Source organism: Triticum dicoccoides, chromosome 7A (assembly GCF_002162155.2).
Source record: "Triticum dicoccoides isolate Atlit2015 ecotype Zavitan chromosome 7A, WEW_v2.0, whole genome shotgun sequence".
Classification (NCBI taxonomy): domain Eukaryota; kingdom Viridiplantae; phylum Streptophyta; class Magnoliopsida; order Poales; family Poaceae; genus Triticum; species Triticum dicoccoides.
The window spans coordinates 354,907,595-354,925,628 of record NC_041392.1 but is presented as its reverse complement, the minus strand read 5'-3'; positions in this window follow the sequence as shown (position 1 = coordinate 354,925,628).

Sequence of the window (18,034 nt, the reverse complement as noted above, 5' to 3'; positions counted from 1 at the left end):
TTCAGATGAATTTCCTTTCTCAAAGGATCATAGGATCTCACAACAATACTGGGCACTACATTGCTGCTGTTAGTACCTCTTGCCCTTTGTCAACATACTTACACTCATTGTTGTTTGATTATGTAGCATCACTTTTAATGTTCGCTTCTTTATCCTCCCTTTGCTCGAAATTATAAGATCTATATTTACTCTTAGAAAATATAGAATTAACACAATGGTTATGCAGTTTTGGATTTCTCATGTAAGTACTTGTTGTCATGTACTCCCTCCGTATCAAATTAATTGTTGCTCAATTGGATGTATTTACAACTTAATAGTGCTAGATACATCCATTTGAGCGACTAGTAATAATGGGCGGTGGTAGTATTACTGTACTTGCATTGCGAGATAGTTGATTGCCTAGCATTACTCTGCATCTTAACTGCCCTTCCCTCCACTTTCCCCAAATTATAAGATTGACATTTACTCTTACCAAAATGTTTAATAAAGCCAATGCCACTACACACGTTGATGTCTTCATTCCTCTTGTCAGTACCTTTTGCGTTGTATCGCTGTACTTAATTAATTGCTATTTGATTATGTATCATCACTCTGCACCTGAGCTTCATTATCCTCTATTTCTTCAAATTATTTGAAATATATTTACTCTTTACAAAATGTAGAATAATGGCAACGCTTATAAAGAAGTTTCTTTGGGGAATTTATTGAATTATCCTTCCATCAACATGGAGAAGTGCTTTGACCATCCCGTGTTAACATGTAATGTAAGTACATCTTTCTCAAGCCTTCAAACTTTGTTATAGTATAGGCATCATTTCCTCCACTGCTGTTTACTTTTGTGTTTACATCTGATTGGATGTTTGCAACAACTACCAGTTTTAAATTATAGTTGTAAAAACATGTTCCTTATGCAGAACAGATCCATTTATTTGCTTATATAATTGTGAAACATGTTACGTGTCTCCTTGTTTCTCTTTCAGAGTGGTATCTCTTATGCCAGGCAGAACTTTAGGGAATATAGTGACCCAAACCATCTTGAAGAGAGCAAGATGGCCCGGAGGTCTTGTCTTGTTGAAGACAGTGAGTTGAAGCTACTCACCAGCAGATGTGAGACAACCTCTGTGCAGTTGCTACCTCGATCAGATTGACTTCTTCAGTCTCAGCTTAAAGCGGAAAGGCTTGCTTCATCTCAGCTCTGACTTGATGTCAATGACGCAAAGAAGATCTCAGAGGACTACATTGCGGGCTTTGGTGCTATACAGCTAGGGATAGAGCATCTATCATTGACACAACTAAAGGTCTCATCAGCTTGTTCGGCTGCTTGCGGTGCACGTCCAGGACAAGCCTAATGCCTTATGAAGTGCTCTTAGTTTTGTATATTCTTTTGTCAGTGCGTTTATACGCACCGGTGGCGACCTTTGATGCCTAGCGTTGCGCTTTATTATCACCAGTGGTGAACTTTGATTCACAGTGAATGTAATATGCCATAATTTCTTTATTGTATAGTCTAGGTTAATTCTTGGTCGGTATGCTATAATTTTGGCCGGAAGCTTTAATGGACCTCAATGTTGTCGGTCCTCAGGCCGGCCCGTAACTCGCTATATATGGGCCATAACGTGGGCCTATAATCATCTTGGGCCATTAGCAGGTCTAAACATATAGTAGTTTTCCACCTTTAACAAGATGAGTAAAGTTCTGGCCAGCTGGGCAGAGAATACCACAGGCTTTTAACATGCTAAAAACTGGATTGGGCTAGTGTTGAGCCAAAGAATTCATGGGTCAATACAGGCCGAAACTGCCTAAGGCCCATGTTTGGCCCAAATAGAACGAGCCGTTAACAAGCCAAAATATATCTCGGGCCCTGTTGGCCAAATAAAATTATGGGCTTTAAGAACGCCAGTATCAACGTGGGCCATGGGCCCAACAGTGTCACGGGCCATTAATAGATGGGTTGTAAGCAGGCCGGATTCAACGCAGGTTGTAATTAGGCCCAACTATTACATGGGCCATTAACAGGCTGATAGGCCAGTTGGGCTAAAATTTATCCATGAGGACTACGGGCCGTTAAGAGGCCTAATGTTACTTCGGACAAGAAATAGCACAGTTTCTGCATTGGACATTAAATGGCCTAAACTGAAACTGGCCCGACAATGGCCGAGATGCACCACCGGCCGCTAACAGGCCGAAACTATTATCGGGCCAAACTGGTAAACTGGGATTTAACAGGCTGAATTACAAACCTGACTTAGAATGGGCCCAAAAGAACAATGGCATGTTAAGGGGCCTGATCTGATATGGGCCATAATTTAGCCCAAAACACAACATGCTATGACCGGGCCTGATCTGATATGGGCCTCAATTTGACCCAAAACATGGCAGGTTGTTACTGGGCCATCCCACTAGTGTCTAAAAAAATATGGTGGGCCTTTAGCTAGGCTGGCCTTTTCACCGTAAATGGGCCACTTTTGGCTGTGCCACATGTCGACATATCATAGGCGTCTTCCGTCCATTGTAGGGATGACATCTGTCCCAACGATGAGCTGACACGTGGATTATCTGGTGAATGAGAATTTTACATGTGGAAAATCCCCATTGGTCGGGGCTATTAAGGGGTTATTGGATCCAAACCGGAACCCGATAGCTTAACGGTGACCCATTATGGTGGATGCCACATGTCGGTTTCCCTTGACAAAAGCGCTTCTATGACACGCGATTTATTGTCATGGAAGTGGACACCTCGGTGATGATAATTTTGGTAATGTCATGGAACACTTCTACAACATCACATGTATGACTATTTTGATTGTGTCAAACACATATCCTACTGTGACAAACACGTATCATCACGGAAGTGTATTTTTTTGTAGTGAAGGAGAGAGCTTGTAGAAGTACATGTAGAGATTCAGCCGGGTGCACAGGAACATTCCAGACATCCACCCGGCAGATGTGATTGATACATTCCAATCCAATATACAAAACCGTAGGATATGTTCCAAGATGAACGTACGGTTGCCCAAGACTATGAATGAGCTTTACACCTTGGAAGATAAGTGTGCTCGTACAAAGGAGGGGAGGCGACTCCCCGAAGAAGAAGATGGCATTGACATTGACTCAGAAGACGACGACGACAATGCCACCAACCAGAAGAAGAAGAAACTAGCAAGCAAGAATTTCAGAAAGCTACCGACACCTTGTGCATTGACGGGGGTGCATCCTTGCACTCCTGTCACCGCCAGCTGAAATAGTAGGCACGTGAGGTCAACACTGTGGAGCCAGAAGCAGGTTCCCAAAAACAACTCAAATGGTCTCGCACGCCATCATCTTCGACGAAGAGGATCACCCTGACCGCACCACTGCAGTAGGGTGCTTGCCATTGTTGGTTTCGCCAACAATCCACAACCTCAAAGTCATAAAGATGTTTGTTGACGGTGGGGCCGGGTTGAATCTGATTTCTCCCAAGGTGATCGGCAAGCTGATACCATTTGAAGATCTCAATGTTACTGGCTTGTTTCAAGGGATCAACCTCGGCAGGAGTCGTCCAAAGGGGAATGTCGTGGGAAACCACGACCACCTATGGGGCCATGAGCCGCTTTTGGTTCGGCGGCGGGATGGGCACGTTGCAAAAAGAGTGGAGAAGCGTAACACAACACGACAAAGATCACACGGGTAGTTTTGCCAGGTTCGGGCCACCGCGCGGCGTAAAACCCAACTCCTGCTTTGGTGGATTGATGGTGGATAATGGTGGAGAATGCAACGCTCTTTCCTGGCAAGGTTGCCTTGGGGCGAGAGTGGCTCTGCCCGTATGAATGTGTGAGGGTCTGAATCCTTTCCACGGTAGCCATGGGCCTCCTTTTATAGATAAAGGGGTGACCACAGTGGCAAACCAGTCTTTTACATACTAATTAGATAGCAAACAGTGCTATCAAACCTAACTCTGGAGGCCGATTGAGTGCATTAAATGCGCCGCTCAGTGTCACGTGACAGCGTTCCTGGTAGGCATTGCCGGGCTATTTTGCCAGCTTCGTGCCTGCTTGCTTGACACGTCTCAGGACGGGTGTCATATAGAGGTGTTTTCTGTATGAAGTTGCTACCATGTGGCAGGAAGCAGCCAATTAGTCACCTAGGTGCTTGACACCGCACCGATCGATGGCTTGCATTTTGCTGTGAGGTGGTGCAATGGAGTAGTTTGCCTCCGCAAGCCCCGGCAGGCCTGTTGGGACGATCTAGCGGCTTGCTTCCGGGGAACCCCGACCTCGCCAGGCTCGCCTGCCCGGCAAGGGAGGTTTTCCCCTTAGTTATATCTTGCTTCTTTGGCTCGACTTTGTCTTCTTGATCTGCACTTTGGTCCTTCAAAGGACTGATCTTTGGTACTTGGTCTGATATTGGATGTTGTAATCTCATCTTTGGGCCTATGCATAGTCTGGGCAACGGACCTAGGGTTTATTGCATCGACAGGAGCCCTCGGGCCTAGCCCGAAAGCGGTGCTGGGCATCATCGGGGTACGCCCTAACCAGTGCACGGGTAGGAGCATAGTGGTGGCTTGCCCCTTGAGATCTTCTTTGCTTCTACATTAACCTGAACCCAGGTCAGTTTCTGGTTCTTCCGTCCGTCGTGTAACGCCAACTATATTGTGGTAGGTAATGAGCCACGTCTTGCAGAGTACCCACGTCCCACGTTCACGGGGCGGTAACTGCCATCCCACTATTCTTCCCGCTCCAAGCGCTTCTGCCACGTTTACCGCATGCATTGTGCATGGTTGCTGGCCGATGCAGAGGGTACGTGAATGGGTGCCATGGAAGAAAGCCAGGCGCCATGGATTGGACAGAGGGTCGGCCTTGATTCCTTGAGAAGTTAATGGTGAGAAGGAGTCGGATTGGTCGAACAGGGGCGCCAACCTCCACAGAAAAACCCAGCCTCTCCTCTTGCTTGCCTATAAAAGGGGACGCGTGATACGTCTCCGTCGTATCTACTTTTCCAAACACTTTTGCCCTTTTTTGGACTCTAACTTGCATGATTTGAATGGAACTAACCCGGACTCACGCTATTTTCAGCAGAATTACCATGGTGTTATTTATGTGCAGAAACAAAAGTTCTCGGAATGACCTGAAACTTCATGGAACAACTTTTCGGAAATAATAAAAAATCCTTGCAAAAGATGAAGGCCAGGGGGCCCACCACCTATCCACGAGGGTGGGGGGCGCGCCTGCCCCCCTAGGGCGCGCCCCCCTACCTCGTGGGCCCCCTGGAGCTCCTTCGACCTCAACTCCAACTCTATATATTTGGTTTTAGGGAGAAAAAATCAGAGAGAAGGATTCATCGCGTTTTACGATACGGAGCCGCCGCCAAGCCCTAAAACCTCTCGGGAGGGCTGATCTATAGTCTGTTCGAGGCTCCGGAGAGGGGAATCCGTCGCCATCGTCATTGTCGGATTTTGGGTTCCGGCATACCCTTGAGGTTCGAACACTGGGGTGCGCTCGGAGATTTCGCCTCCTACCTACCTGCACCCCTCCGCCTCGCTAAGATATAAGCTAAGGAAAGAACAACACAAGAGACACAGGGTTTATACTGGTTCGGGCCACCGTTGTGGTGTAATACCCTACTCCAATGTGTGGTGTGGTGGATTGCCTCTTGGGCTGATGATGATGAACAATACGAGGAAGAACAGCCTCGCGAGGGTCTGTTCTTTGCTGGGAGGATGAACTGCTAGGGGGAGTTCAGTCACCCTTCTCTCTCTCTCTCTGTGTGTGATGCTACTCGATCCGATTTTCCCTCTCTGGTTTCTGATCTGATCCTTGATCCTCGATGCTTGATCTCGAACCTCGAACCTCGAACCTCTAACCTCTAACCTCTAACCTCTATATGGGTGGCTGGTCCTATTTATAGGCAATGGCCCTGGGCCTCTTCCCAAATATTGAGCGGGAAGGGCGCCAACAATTGGCCATTTTGAAGGGGAACATCTGGTACACTTATCCTGACTAAAGTTGGTCCTCGCCTGCACAAAGCTCTAGTGGTGACGCCGTCTTGGGCTCCACGATCACCTCCATCTTGTAGTCCTCCTGGTCTTGGTCTTGTTGCACCAAAATGGCAACCTTTGCCTGATGCCTCGGTACCCCGCGGCTGCGCTTGCCCCCTTTGCACCAAAGGGGAAAGGAGGACACTGCGCGGCCTGGCGCCCGCCTGGCGCCCTTGGTCGTCATGGCTTGCGTCACGGGCACCTCGTGAGGTACCCCGCCTTGATCTCTCTGCCTCCTCGCGAGCTAGCCTGGTGAGGCCGTGCTTGAGGAAGCTCCGTGTCGTCCGCCCCGCGAGGCTTGGCCCCTCGCGAGGGTCTTGGGTCTGTGTTGATGAAGATGGGCCGTGCTGGGCCCCCCTCTGAGCCACGCCGCAAGCCGGAGGCAGGCAAGTCCGGGGACTCCCGTTCCCAGAACGCCGACAGTAGCCCCCGGGCCCAAGGCGCGCCCGGACTTGGCCGTGCAGGGAGGCGGAAGGGCAAGAGCGAAGCGCCACGGGCCCTAACAGCCTGCGCTCTTGGGCGCCGCATGGCGGTTGATTGGACGTGGGCGTCTCCACTTCCCCATGGCGCCTTGGCAACTGCACGGATTAGACAAGTCCCTGCATGCAAAGCGGGTCATGATTACCTGCGATCGTGGAGGTCGGCGGTTGGCCTTCGCCGGCCATAAGTACGGAACGACGCGCACCCTTCCAGTCCATCCCTTCTTGCTTCTCCTTCTTCCCGGTCCTTGCTTCGTCTTGCTGCGATGGCTCCGATCCGTCGGTTCTCGACGGCAGAGAAGGGAAAGGCTCCCCAAGAGGAACCAGACCCGCTCCCACCGAAGAAACAGCTCGTCCTCCACGGCCTGGACGAGGGGGCCCATCAGGTGGTGTCGAGGCCCTGGCGCGAGCGGGCACCACCGGGGTTCCCGCTTCCCTTGTACGCCCACAACGAGGGCCCTGAAGGAGCTGATGCTGATCGCCACGGGCGGCGCCACCGTCGGCGCCGACGGGTCATGAAGGTGTGGACCGTCCCCCCTGGGGTCCACACCGAGGCTCCTCCTAGGAGTTCATGCTCCGCGCCGCCATGCCTCCTCAGTCTTGGATTCGCCTTCCTCCCTTCTTCGCCTCCATCGTCCCGCAGGGAGAACTCCTGGAGCTTTGGCTGCAGCATGCCGGTTGAAGCACCCTCGCGACCGAGGCAGAGGTCGTGGTCGTTGCCCCGGGCGAGGTCTTCATGACTCGAGGCTGGAGCAAAGTCGCCCGGGTTTGCAGGACAAGAGGCGCCTTCGCGATCCACTTGGAGTACGACAATGCTTCGGTGATGTTCTTCAAGGTCTTCGATGCGAACGGGTGCCGACTGGAGTGCTGCCTCGGGAGAGGTGGCCGGGACCCTGCTGCGACGAGGACTGGGCCTGCCGACCGCTCCCTTGGCGGCTCCTCAGGCGGCGGAGGCGTCGGAGGTTCCAGCAACTTCGGCGAGCTCTTCGCGACTATGGAGACGAGCGACGACAGCTACGAGCCCCCGAGCCGGTGCCGCTCCTGGAGCAGGGCGGGCTCGTCAGGCCATCGCCGCCTCTGATCTGGATGGGGTTGGCGCCGGTGCTTGACGGCCCACTGTTGATGATGGCGTCTTTTGCAGGGGCGCGCGTAGTTAGTGTCCTTTTAGGATCTGTTCCCTGCGAGGAATCAAAGACGCGTCCCGTGGGAGCTTGTAAGGTGCCTGTGATCCTGTTTTGTTAATATAACCCTTGTCGTAGAATTGTGCGAGTTGCTCATTCCGTCTTAGCTCAGTTCTCCCTTTCGAACCTCACGAGGGCTTGGTGCTCTGTGCCGACAGGTCCCAGTCCCAAGGCGGCTTCAGCCATCGCTGGTATGCCAGGTCGCGATGCCGTGGTCATGGCCAGGAGGTGAGCGACCCGGAGTCAGGTAAGAGCCCCTGAGTCGCGATGCTCAGGAGGTCCCCTTTGGCGCTCAAGCAGCCGTCGTTTGGTGAGAAAGGAGAGCGGCGTTGCTAACACGGGATTGCATTAGGTGCGGGGATGGTGCCACAGTAGCTGGTGCTTCCGGGTGGTGACTTATCTCGAGAATCAGGGGTCGCTCTCTGGTGTGTCGCCGGGTCCGTGCATTGGCAGGCGTGAGGTTGCTCGGCGAGGTCCTCGCGTGTCCCTCCCCTCTCGCCTTTGCTCCCCTTTCTGCTCTACGTCCTCGAGTCCCGGCCCTCGAGCGAGTCTCAGCCGTCGCTGGTATGCCAGGTTGCGATGCCGTGGACAAGGCCAGAGGGTGAGGGCTGGAGAGCCAGTAGGAGCCCTGAGTCATGATGCTCAGGCACCCCCCTTTAACATGCAAGCGGTTCGCGCGGAAGAGAGTGAAGGAGACACTGCAAGGGCCTCGCCTGACGCAGCTCCTTTAGGAGATCCTGTAGACCTATCATACAAAGAATGAGGGGTTGCCATGACAATTGACAGTCAGCCGTTGGTTGCTTCCGAGGGGCGATGAGGCACTGAAGGCTTGACGAGGTGGCGCCATGCGGGGCTGCCGCGGCCAGAGCTCAGCCATTCAGGTTTGTCAGCGTTGCAGGGACAGACCCATGCGCAAGTGTCGTGCCATTTGGGAGCAGCTCCGTCAGTTGGCGTCAGTTGAGCGGGCAACTAGGTAAAACTCATTAGCCGCGGAGGAGTGGATTCATTCAAATAGATGCTGGGAAGGTGGACGTCACTGGGTCAGGCCCGAGCGACTTGGGGATGATGCAGACCGAGGGGCGCCCCCAACAAAGTAAGCTAACAACATGAAATAAAAGGGATACATGCCGCAGGGATGGACCCACGCGGCCTGGGAATAATGCAGCCCTGGGGGGCGCTCCCAGCTGGAAGTGAAACTTGAAAGATGTCACCTGATGATGTTGAGGACGAAGGAGTGTTGGTGTAGCAGACTCAGTGGGCTGCGGAAGCCGATCCTCACGAGCCCCCAGGCCTAGGGGGCTCGGGAGGCTCCGGAGGCGCTGGTGGCTCCTCGCGGACCATCTCCATCTCCGCCAGGGCTGCGGAATGCCTGGCCTCTTGTGCCTCCATGATGCCCCTCATGAGGCGCTGGTACGTGGCAACCGCGTTCGGCAAGCCGTAAGGCATGCAAACGTAGCTGTGGGGTGGACCTCCGCAGTGCCCTACTCGCGAGGGCCAAAGAAGCTCCAGAGAGGCGACTCGATTGAGCCCTGGTATATCGATGCGGACGCGCAGCCCACCATCCTCACCTGGATGGGGAGCCACTGCTGGTAGGCGGCGGCCACCTTTCATGACTCTTGACTCCTGTAGCTCCTGTATGGCCTTGCTCACGAACTCCTGAGGGTCTGGCTCTCCTTGCCTTACTCCTTCTTGAGGGAAACGTGCTTCGAAAGACGCCTCCATGTGGTACCCAAGCGCCTCCCTCGTGACCCTAGCCAGGTCGGTGGCCCTCCAGGGGAGAGCCCCCGAGCCCTGCCTAAGGAGGGCGCCGGGCGCGCTTTGCTATGCGATGGAAGGGGGTTCCCCCTAGGCAGGCACGGGCCTAGAGGGGCCTGCCTCCTGAGGGGCCGGGCTGGACGATGTCTTCTTCTTGTTGGGGGCAGTCTCGGGAAGCCTCCTGCTTTCCGCGATCCGGGTCTTCCAGTGACGCGGCCTGAAAGGCTCGCTCCAGGGAACACACCGCGTCCTTCTCTTCACAGGGCACCGTGATGACTCTGCCACTTCCTGGCATCTTGAGGACGTTGTAGCCGTGGTGAGTTACGACCATGAACTTGGCCAACGCTGGGTACCCAAGGATGGCGTTGTACGGCAGGTGAATGTGAGCGATGTCGAAGTCGATGAGCTCGGTGCGGTAGTTGTCGCGTGCCCCGAAGGTGACAGGGAGGCGGACCTGCCCAATTGGGATAGTGGAGCCGTCGGTGACTCCGGAGAAAGGCTTGGTTGGCTGAAGCTGGCTGTAGGGCACTTGGAGATTGTTGAATGTTTCCACGGACAGGACGTTGAGCCCTGCCCCGCCATCAATGAGGGTCCTGGTGACCACCACGTTGCTGATGATTGGGGAACAAAGCATCGGGAGGACTCCGGCTATAGCCGCACACTTGAGCTGATCTGCTGAGCTGAACATGATGGCGCACGCCGACCACTTTAGAGGGCGCGTGGCTTCGAGCTTGGGGAGGACTGCATTTGGTGGCGGTCCTCGTTTCTCCTTGGCTGCGGCGGCAGCGGAGGGAGGCCTGCGTTGCCTTGCGGGCAATCCTCGTGAGGCTGATCCCTCCAGTCTCCCTCGCGAGGTGGATCTTGCCAGCGATCCTTGCGAGGTTGATCGCGCCACCCTTGGCGCGGGCCACGGTCTTCCCAGCGTCCTGTGTTCCTTCCTCCTCCTCGATCGTAGCCCCGGTCACCGTGGTCGGGGCGACGGCCGATCCTTCCTTCTCGCACGGCTCGGAGCTCTTGACATTCGTTGGTGTTGTGGGTGTGGAGGTCGTGGTACACACAGTATCGACTGCCCTTGGGAGGTTCGGGAAGATATCTGCCCCGCTTGGTGTCTGGTTCTGCCGCGAGCACGGCAGCCCCCTTGCGCTTCACATCCTTTGCCTTGGGCTTCTTCTCTTTTGGGTCTGCGGCAGGTAGCTCAAGGAGGGAGAGACGCCCTTCGTCAGCCCTGGCGCACTTGGTTGCCAAGTTGAACAGCTCCAAGGAAGTGCACAGGTCTTCATGCATCGCCAGCTCCTCCTTCATCTTGACATCGTGCACGCCGTCGGAGAAGGCTGAGATGATGGCCTCCTCAGTCACCTTGGAATCTTGAGGCGTGCGTTGTTGAAGCGCTGGATGTACTTCTGCAGGGTCTCCCCGGGTTGTTGCTTGATGCGGCACATGTCGCTCACCGCGGGTGGCCGGTCGCGAGTACCTTGGAAGTTGGCGATGAAGCGGGTGCGCATCTCGTCCCAAGAGGACATCGTGCCTGGAGCCAGGTTCAGGAGCCAGGTGCGGGCCCTATCCTTGAGCACCATGGGAAACCAGTTCGCCATGACCTTCTCATCTCCGTTGGCAGCTTCGAAGCCCAGCTCATAGAGCTGGAGGAACTCCGCAGGGTCAGCCGTGCCGTCATAACGAGGAGGCAGGTCTGGCTTGAACTTGCCAGGCCACGCGATGCTGCGTAGCTCGGTGGTGAAGGCACGGTAGCCTGCTGTGGCCACGGGAGGCCTTGGGTGACGAAGAGCTTGGTCTTGCATGCCCCCACGCGCTGCAGCTGGGAGCAGCACAGGGTCTCGACGTGCGGCAGCAGGAGCATGGTCGCGACATGCTGGAGCAGGGAGCGCCCGGGCAGCTTCTTGCGGGCGAGGGACTTCTTGGCAGCTCTGCTCTTGCCGTGCTGGCACCTGACGGAGTGGGTTCCGCCCAGGGGCCACGCGCCTTGGAGTCATGGCGCCTTCTTGAGGAGGAGGCGGCCGGGGCGCCGCCGGAGCCTCGTCACCCGCGCGGGGCGGGGTGCGGTGCAGCGGAACGGACGGCGCAGGAGAGCCCCCAGCGGCACGGACGAGCTCGGCAACGCGGTCGAGCCATTCTCCGTAGACGTTGTCAATGGGACGGTAGCGCAGGAGCTCGTTTGCCGCGATGAGCGCAGCTCGAGCCTCCATGGGTGCGCAGAGCGCGCAAGACGAAGAACCAGCTGGGTGAGCATGGGAGTAGCGGTGCGGCCGTCTTGCCGCACTGACGAATGCTGAGACGATGCTTGCTGCTCGTCCCCCGCCGGGCCGGTGGCGGCGTTGATGGCAGGTGACGGGGAACGACGAGGACGCCCGCCGACAGGAGCCGTCTGGGAGACGCGGGAAGCGAGAGCGGCCCGGTGCTCGGCGCGGGCCCGATGAGCGTCAGACATGGGCGTGATGGTCGAAGGAGAACGGGGTGGTGGAAGACGAATTCCGGCGCACCCCTACCTGGCACGCCAAATGTCGGATTTCGGGTTCCGCCAGACCCTTGAGGTTCGAACACTGGGGTGCGCGCAGAGATTTCGCCTCCTACCTACCTGCACCCCTCCGCCTCGCTAAGATCTAACCTAAGGAAAGAACAACACAAGAGACACAGGGTTTATACTGGTTCGGGCCACCGTTGTGGTGTAATACCCTACTCCAGTGTGTGGTGTGGTGGATTGCCTCTTGGGCTGATGATGATGAACAATACAAGGAAGAACAGCCTCGCGAGGGTTTGTTCTTTGCTGGGAGGATGAACTGCTAGGGGGAGTTCAGTCACCCTTCTCTCTCTCTCTCTGTGATGCTACTCGATCCGATTTTCCCTCTCTGATTTCCGATCCGATCCTTGATCCTCGATGCTCGATCTCGAACCTCGAACCTCGAACCTCTAACCTCTAACCTCTCTGTGGGTGGCTGGTCCTCTTTATAGGCAATGGCCCTGGGCCTCTTCCCAAATATTGAGCGGGAAGGGCGCCAACAATTGGCCATTTTGAAGGGGAACATCTGGTACACTTATCCTGACTAAAGTTGGTCCTCGCCTGCACAAAGCTCTGGTGGTGACGCCGTCTTGGGCTCCACGATGACCTCCGTCTTGCAGTCCTCCTGGTCTTGGTCTTCTTGCACCAAAATGGCAACCTTTTCCTGATGCCTCAGTACCCCGCGGCTGCGCTTTCCCCCTTTGCACCAAAGGGGAAAGGAGGACACTGCGCGGGCTGGCGCCCGCCTGGCGCCCTTGGTCATCATGGCTTGCGTCACGGGCACCTCGTGAGGTACCCCACCTTGATCTCTCCGCCTCCTCGCGAGCCAACCTGGTGAGGCCGTGCCTGAGGAAGCTTCGTGTCATCCGCCCCGCGAGGCTTGGCCCCTCGCGAGGGTCTTGGGTCTGTGTTGATGAAGATGGGCCGTGCTGGGCCCCCCTTTGAGCTACGCCGCAGGCCGCAGGCAGGCAAGTCTGGGGACCCCCGTTCCCAGAACGCCGACAGTCATCATCAACCATCCTCCATCACCAATTTCATGATGCTCACCGCCGTGCGTGAGTAATTCCATCGTAGGCTTGCTGGACGGTGATGGGTTGGATGAGATCTATCAGGTAATCGAGTTAGTTTTGTTAGGGTTTGATCCCTAGTATCCACTATGTTTTGAGATTGATGTTTTCTATGACTTTGCTATGCTTAATGCTTGTCACTAGGGCCGGAGTGCCATGATTTCAGATCTGAACCTATTATGTTTTCATCAATATATGAGAGTTCTTGATCCTATCTTGCAAGTCTATAGTCACCTATTATGTGTTATGATCTGTTAACCCCGAAGTGACAATAATTGGGATACTTGCTCGTGATGACCATAGTTTGAGGAGTTCATGTATTCACTATGTGCTAATGCTTTGTTCCGGTACTCTATTAAAAGAAGGCCTTAATATCCCTTAGTTTCCGTTAGGACCCTGCTGCCATGGGAGGGTAGGACAAAAGATGTCATGCAAGTTCTTTTCCATAAGCATGTAGGACTATATTCAGAATACATGCCTACATTACATTGATGAATTGGAGCTAGTTCTGTGTCACCCTAGGTTATGACTGTTACATAATGAACCGCATCCGGCATAATTCTCCCTCACCGATCCATTGACTACGAACTTTCCATACACTGTTCTTCGGTTATTTACTTTTCCGTTGCTATTGCTATCATCACTACAAAATACCAAAAACATTACTTTTGCTACCTCTACCTTTTGCTACCGCTACCACTACTATCATATTACTTTGCTACTCAACACTTTGCTGCAGATACTAAGTTTCCAGGTGTGGTTGAATTGACAACTCAGCTGCTAATACTTGAGAATATTCTTCGGCTCCCCTTGTGTTGAATCAATAAATTTGGGTTCAATACTCTACCCTCGAAAACTGTTGCAATCCCCTATACTTGTGGGTTACCAAGACTATTTTCTAGCGCCGTTGCCGGGGAGCGTAGCTCTATTCTTTGAGTCACTTGGGATTTATATCTGCTTATCATTATGAAGAACTTGAGAGACCCAAAAACCAAGATTTATCCCTCAACTACGAGGGGTGGTAAGGAACTGCCATCTAGCTCTACACTTGATTCACCTTCTGTTTTGACTAAACTTGCGACACCTAAACCTGCTTCTGCTATGCGTTCTGATATGTGCATGTTATTGATGATGCCACTTCTACTATACATGATACTTATGATGAAACTACTTCTATGCTCGATACTACTGTGCCACTTGGTGAATTTCTTGATGAACAACTTGCTAGGGTTAGAGAGAATGAAAATATTGAACCTGATAATATTGATGAAAGTGATGATGAAGACTTTCCTGTTATTCCTAAGGGTTATGTTTTTGATAAAGAAGCTTCTTTAGCTATTTTAGCTTGCAAATATAGATACAAACTCAATAGATTATTAGCTAAATGGAATCAGCAACCTCTTAATGCTAGAATGAAACCTGACCCTGCTTTTGCTACTTCACCTATCTGTGTTACTGATAAGGATTATGAATTCTATGTTAACCTGATATAATTACTTTGGTTGAATCTGATCCTTTTCATGGCTATGAATCTGAAACTATTGTGGCACATCTTACTAAATTAAATGATATTGCCACCCTGTTCACTAAAGATGAGAGAACTCGCTACTTTTATATCCTTAAAATATTCCCGTTCTCATTAAAGGGTGATGCTAAGATATGGTTTAATTCTCTTGATCCTGGTTGTGTGCGTAGTTCCCAGGATATGATTTACTACTTCTCTGCTAAATATTTCCCTGCTCATAAGAAACAAGCTGCTTTAAGGGATATGTATAATTTTGTGCAAATTGAAGAAGAGAGTCTCCCACAAGCTTGGGGGAGGCTTCTCAAGTTACTTAATTCTTTGCCTGATCATCCTCTTAAGAAAAATGAAATACTTGATATCTTTTATAATGGACTAACCGATGCCTCCATAGATTACTGTCGGATTTCAGGTTCTGGCAGACCCTTGAGGTTCGAACACTAGGGTGCGCGCAGAGATTTCGCCTCCTACGTACCTGCACCCCTCCACCTCGCTAAGATCTAAGCTATGGAAAGAACAACACGAGAGACCCATGGTTTATACTGGTTCGGGCCACCGTTGTGGTTTAATAACCTACTCCAGTGTGTGGCGTGGTGGATTGCCTCTTGGGCAGATGATGATGAACAATACAAGGAAGAATTGCCTTGCAAGGGTCTGTTCTTGGCTGGGGCGATGAACTGCTAGGAGGAGTTCAGTCACCCATCTATCTCTCTCTCTCCGATTTCTGATGCCCCCTCCCCTGGTGGTGGCTAGTCCTATTTATAGAGGCCCTGGTCCTCTTCCCAAATATCGAGCGGGAAGGGAGCCAACAATGGCAGGCTAATTTGAAGGGGGACAGCTAGTACCAGCTATCCTCACAAAAGCAGTCTTCGCCTGCACAAAGCTCTGGTGGTGACGCTGTCTTGGGGCTCCACAATGACCCCCGTCTTGCAGTCCTCCTAGTCCTGGTCTTGTTGCACCGAAATGGCAACCTTTGCCTGATGCCTCGATACTCCGCGGCTGCGCTTGCCCCCTTTGCACCAAAGAGGAAAGGAGGACAGTGCGCAGGCTGGCACCCACCTGGCGCCCTTGGTCGTCATGGCTTGCATCACGGGCACCTCGTGAGGTACCCCGCCTTGATCTCTCCGCCTCCTCGCGAGCCAGCCTGATGAGGCCGTGCCTGAGGAAGCTCCGCGTTGTCTGCCCCGCGAGGCTTGGCCCCTCGCGAGGGTCTTGGGTCTGTGTTGGTGAAGATGGGCCGTGCTGGGCCCCCCTTTGAGCCACGCCGCAGGCCGCAGGCAGGCAAGTATGGGGACCCCCGTTCCCAGAACGCCGACAGTAGCCCCCGGGCCCAAGGCGCGCCCGGGCTTGGCCGTGTAGGAAGGTGAAAGGGCAAGAGCGAAGCTAAGCAGGCCCTAACAGCCTGCGGTCTTGGGCGCCGCGTGGCGGTTGATTGGACGTGGGCGTCTCCACTTCCCCATGGCGCCTCGGCAACTGCACGGATTGGACAAGTCCCTGCATGCAAAGCGGGTCATAATTACCTGCGATCATGGGGGCCGTCGGCTGGCCCTCGCTAGCTATAAGTACAGATCGGCGCGCGCCCTTCCAGTTCATCCCCCCTTGCTTCTCCTTCTTCTTCATGGCCCCGTCGAGGAGGTTCTCGGCCGCAGAGAAGGTGAAGGCTCGCTAGGTTGAGCCTGCCTCTCCCCCGCCCAAGCACGGCCGAGGGCGCCCTCGCAAACATCCTGTGGCCACCACGGTAGCTCCCCGCGGCTATGGAGGCGATTTTCAGCATGGCGATGGGCGGATTGCTGCGGCCGGGGGGCGCGCTCCGGTCGCGCGTCCCCCTAGGACGCGCTTTCACACTGCAGAGGTGCTGCCGGAGTTCGTCGTGTGGTCAGCGGAGCCGACTAGCACCCGGCTTCCGCTTCCTCGCTTCCTCCTCGGCGAGCTCCCGGCCGGCGCCACGGGCGGCCTCTGGCTTCAGGCCGACGGCTACTACAGCCGGGCCTCATGGGCTTCACTGGAGGTCTCCGCAGCCGGGAGCCTGGCCCTGGCCCGCGGTTGGCAGACGTTTGCCCACGCGCGTGGCCTGAGCCGTCGTTGCACCCTGCACTTCAAGTTTGACAGCGATGCCACCCTCTACGTGAGGGTGTTTGGGGAAGATGGTCGCCGCACAGGGTGCTGCCCCAAGGACGACGACCGCAGCCGGGAACCCAGCTCCAGCGATGATGGAGAAGACAGCACTCGCGTGACTGGCGGCACTCGGGGTTCCCCAAGCTTCTCCGGTTCTTCTTCAGGCGGCGACTCTTCGAGCGGTGGCCGCGGTCAGCCTCCACGCCGTCGCATCTGCTTGGGAGGTGGTAGCGTGTCCGTCCGCCGTCGCGCCCCGGTGAAGCGCGAGAGGGAGTCTGCCTGAGCCCCGGAGGCAGCTCGAGTCTTCCCTGCAGGCCGGTGTGAGGCGAGCTGCGCCTGATCTGTTCTTTCTTTTCCTTGTTCCTGCGTAAAAAAGACAGTAGTGTGGAGCCCCGCGGGGGCGTGTTTGGGTTATTGCTGTTAATTATCGTTTTGCTTCCGTTATCGTGCCTTCCGACCATGTGCCCGCGTGTGGATAGTTCCCGGCCCCAGCCGTGGGGGGGGGGCGACCGACCCAGGCCGTGTGTTCGTGTCGCGATGCCCGTGGGGCATGGACTGGAGGGGTGCTCCTGTAATGGACCCAGGTCGCGAACCCTTTGAACGACTAGGACTGGAACACTCACGAGGGCGCTCGGCTGTCCCCCCCCCCTCGCGAGGCCTTGCATAAGAGAAATCGAGGTAGGAGAGTGAAAAGTCGAAGAAGCACAAGCCAAAGACGGCAACAACTTCAATAAAACTTCGAATGAGAAGGAACAAGCCAACTGCGGAAAGCAAATGAAAAGCCGCGTCCGGCACCTAATCTAGTCTTCGGTGTCTTCTCACCAGCGTGGAGCTAAGTGCTGCCACTGGGCGTGGGAGGGAGCCCCAGGGCATGAGGCCAGCGCTCCTGAGACTCCAGGGCGTGTATAGCCCCAACTCATTATTACGTGGGAGTGTCACGGGCGGCGAGCTTCACAGGCGTTGGCCTTCTTCACAGGCTCCGGGCCTTTTCCAAAACGCGACAGCTTCACAGGCATTCGCCTTCTTCACAGGCTCTGGGCCTTTTCCAAAATGCGACAGATTCACAGGCATTCGCCTTCTTCACAGGCTCTGGGCCTTTTCCAAAACGCGACAGCTTCACAGGCATTTGCCTTCTTCACAGGCTCTGGGCCTTTTCCAAAATGCGACAGCTTCACAGGCATTCGCCTTCTTAATAGACTCTGGGCCTTTTTAGGGGTAGAACCTCCGGAGGTGCTGGATGTTCCATGCGTTCTGGACCGGCAACCCCTCCTAAGTCTCCAAGCGTGCGGAGCCGGGCCTGGAAACATGAACAACTTTGAACGGGCCCTCCCACATGGGAGAGAGCTTGTGCAGCCCCTCCCTGGAGAGAACCCGTCTGAGCACGAGGTCT